This window comes from Hibiscus syriacus, unplaced genomic scaffold (assembly GCF_006381635.1).
Source record: "Hibiscus syriacus cultivar Baekdansim isolate YM2019G1 unplaced genomic scaffold, ASM638163v2 tig00112910_pilon, whole genome shotgun sequence".
NCBI lineage: Eukaryota > Viridiplantae > Streptophyta > Magnoliopsida > Malvales > Malvaceae > Hibiscus > Hibiscus syriacus.
In genome coordinates, this window is record NW_024063417.1 from 360423 (window position 1) to 364191 (window position 3769).

The 3769-nt window shown below is 34.1% G+C and overlaps 1 pseudogene; it reads right to left on the minus strand.

The window, feature by feature from the left end:
* Window positions 1-218: 218 nt before the first annotated feature.
* On the minus strand, window positions 219-874 carry LOC120184464 (annotated as a pseudogene).
* Window positions 875-3769: the final 2895 nt, after the last annotated feature.

A 3769-nucleotide genomic window follows, 5' to 3' on the forward strand; every position in this document is an offset into this window, starting at 1 on the left:
CAATACCTGCCATCCATACAATATAATAATTAATCTTAAATAAGAATCTCACGATTAATATTTGGATGAATTGATCATGGCACCAATCAAAAGTACCATCCAAAAAACCGTCATAGCTTGCTTGAACTGTAAATGGAGGGTAATACTCAAGCTTCTGAGTAGTAAGTAACCAGATGCAACCTTCCTGAAATACCAACAAGGAAGCAAAAGGACTCCAACTATTCATACTTCCGACTCTTAGAGAAACTATAATTATGCATACTGCATAAACCATAATGGATTCTAAGGCCATGGAAAATAAAAGAAGGGGTGAAAAGGGATACCTCTGCTTTGACAGAAGGAGCACCATGATCGAGCACATGAATCTGACTACCTTCATTGTCAATCATGATTAAAACACAGAAAACCTTTTCTTCATTCAACTTTTTGATCTTCTTAATCACATCAAGGTGCCAATCCCTTGTCTTATGACACATATTAAGCCTGGCCACATTCATTCCACCCAATGCCAGCTTCTCCAAATCAGTGAACAACAAGCCGGCCCTATGGTGCAAACAAGCTTTTTTTTTCCTCATCCCCAAGAAACCCTTTTCTCTCAGCTCCCCCTCCGATACTGCATCAATACCCAATTCTTCTTTTGCTTTCTTTACTTGCTCTAAACCTCCAATCTGCACTGCTGCTTTGACTTCAACCCTAAATCCGCCCTTCATTTTACCTCCACTGCCAATAGCCCTCCAAGGTACAACCTTTGCTCCTGAAACTTCACTTTTCAGACCAAATTGTGTGACACTGTTAGTTAAAAGACCACGACAAAGAACTGAATTGCTGGTCACTACCGCCATGGCCTGAAAAGACAGGTGAGTGGTTATTGGTTTTGTTTTATTGAAATCTCATATGAAATATGTGTCTTTGGTTTGATAAATAAGCGGACTTTACAAAGGCGAATGTATCAAAACTGGGAATGGTATATTCGAAGAAAGAAATATGACAAAAGAAAAAACAGTGAACTGTTGGGACGCATTAAATTATTTGAAAAAAGAACTTGGCATTAGCAGCAGAAGAAAACGGTCAACTACCAAGTGAAAGAACTGTAGCAGCGCAACACAAGTCACTTTCCTGCAGAGAGAAAGTTCAGTAAAGCATCGGGCTTTGGTAACCAGCTCGGTTTAGCTCTTTATTACCAAATCCACAACGGGCTGCGGGTAGGCTGAGGTTGGTTTGAATTTTGAGTTTTTTATTTGCTTATTTATTTATTTTTATCATTTCAAGCAGTTAGGAGGGGAGTTGCAATTAATATACGGCTAAGAAACTGTGTGACCGAAAATTTAATAAGATATTTAACAAAGTCGGTTAAGCGCTACCGAAAATGTTGGCTAATATTAATGTTGTAGGTGAAAAACATGAAGAAATATTAAAAAAATTAGCAACCGGCTAACTTTATTTATCGGTAGGTATCGATACCGTGCACAAAAGTATCGATATATATAGTAATGTATAAGAAAGTGAAGAAAACTAGCTAAAAGTAGACATGTATCAATACCTTTATATGTATAAAAGTATCGTTACTTTAGTAATTTAAAAAAATTGCAATAAAATCACCTATAAAGTATTGATACAGTACACACATGTATTAATACATGACAATATAACATATTGAAATTTGACAAATCTGATTTCAATTTGACAAAAATGTAACGAAAATGACAAAACCAAATTGACAAAACCGTTTGAAATATGACAAAATCGATTTCAATTTGACACAATCAGTTAAGAGATATCAAAATTGTTGGAATTTGTATCGATAATTTTATAAGTACATGTACAAAAGTATCGGTACTTTGGGAAATTAAAAGAATTGCAATAATAGTGCCTATAAAGTATCAATACCTTAGACACATGTATAGATACATGACAATATAACATGTTGAAATTTGACAAAACAGGTTTCAATTTGACAAAACCGGTAAAGAGATACCAGAATTGTTGAAAGTATCGATATTATTATAAGTATATGTACCATAGTATTGGTATTTTAGGAATTGAAAGGAATTGCGATAATAGCGCCTAAAAAGTATCAATCCTTAGACACATGTTTCGTTATATGACAATATAACAAGTTGAAATTTGACAAAACTGGATTCAATTTTGACAAAACCGATAAAGCGCTACAGGAATTGTTGAAATTATCGATACGTTTATATGTACCATAGTATCGGTACTTTAGGAATTGAAAAGAATTGCAATAAGAAAAATGTCTCGAAAGTATTGATATCTTACATAAAAGTATCGACATTTAGGGAATGGTATTGATTAAATATAAATAACATAACTGGTTAAAATATCAAATGCATTGCTAACAGAGAATTTGAAGGGGCATTACGTTATGTGAAATAGATAGAAGACGATCGTAGTTTTTGAAATTGAAGCGTATTAGTTGCTACAAAATAGAAGCAATGCATTTTTGAAAGCATACTTGTTTGTTGATGCAATCGAATCGAAAGGTATGTTGTTGAAACCTTAGTTTTTAGTATTGTAGTATTTGTAAAAAGAGGTTAGGTTTTAGGGTTTTCAAAGTAAAGAATGATTTGGGACCGATTATAGGTAGAAACTGATATTCTAGGTAGAAAATAAATTATCAACACTTTTATATAACATTATAGGTAGAGATTGATATTGTAGGTAGTATAAAAAGTACCGAACTTGTATTAGATAATATTCTCATTCCTTTGAACGCAAGCGGTTACTATATGATTAGTTATCGATAGTTTTATATTGAATAAATTGTATGTAACTTGTATTTGATTTTGATTTAATTTAATGCTTGAATGTTCATAAACTGATATATGAAGGAAAAATAAAGTCAACGGATCTCACAATTGTTCTTCACGAATATGACATTGAAATGGAGCTCGAGAGTATCAACAATGTAGAAAATTGAAAGCAGCCACTAGGTGGATATATGTACTTCTAGTAAGTATCAATGTATTTATGAAATTGTTATTGAAATGGTAATTGGATTAAAGTATTTAAGATCTTGAAATTGATTACAAATTTCAAATCTTGACAGTATGACTGAATGCCAAAGGATGAAGGATGATGGTATTTTTAACACTGGTTTGGTATGAGTATCAACAAGTCGGTACTTGTATGGACAATGTCACATACGGTTCCTTCTTAGCATCACTGATCGAATTTCTGATGTAAGGTATTTATACCCTCAATTGATTTTGGATCTAGGAAGGAAGCAAAACAACATGCAAGTAAGTGAATGGCTCAAATAGAGTGGCTTGGTAGTTGATGTAGGTGAATATGGAAGGCTATTTTCTGATATAAGAATGGTTACAGAAGTGTTATGTAATGGTGTAGATACCCATTATATTACGGGTTATTATTAATATTTAATAATAATATTATTATTTATATTATTATTATTATTATTATTATTATTATTGTTTTTTACAGACCCAACAATAACACGAATTGGGCTCAAATACAACCTACACTAAGTGACCCAATCGGCCCAGCAGAACCAGGCCCAAAAAACTGGAGTCCAACAAGCACCAACCCAATACTAGAGGTCCAATCAGCAAACCCAAATGACTCAACCCAACAGGTCCAACCCGGTTACAACCGACCCAACCCGTTCAACTAGGGTTTTAAAACCCTAGATCTTAAACAGTCACCGCCATCAGCAAAAGTTGGATCTTCCCTCGCCGGCGTGTATGGTACACGCGTCCGACTTCTCGGATCCCAACCAGCGCATAAACCT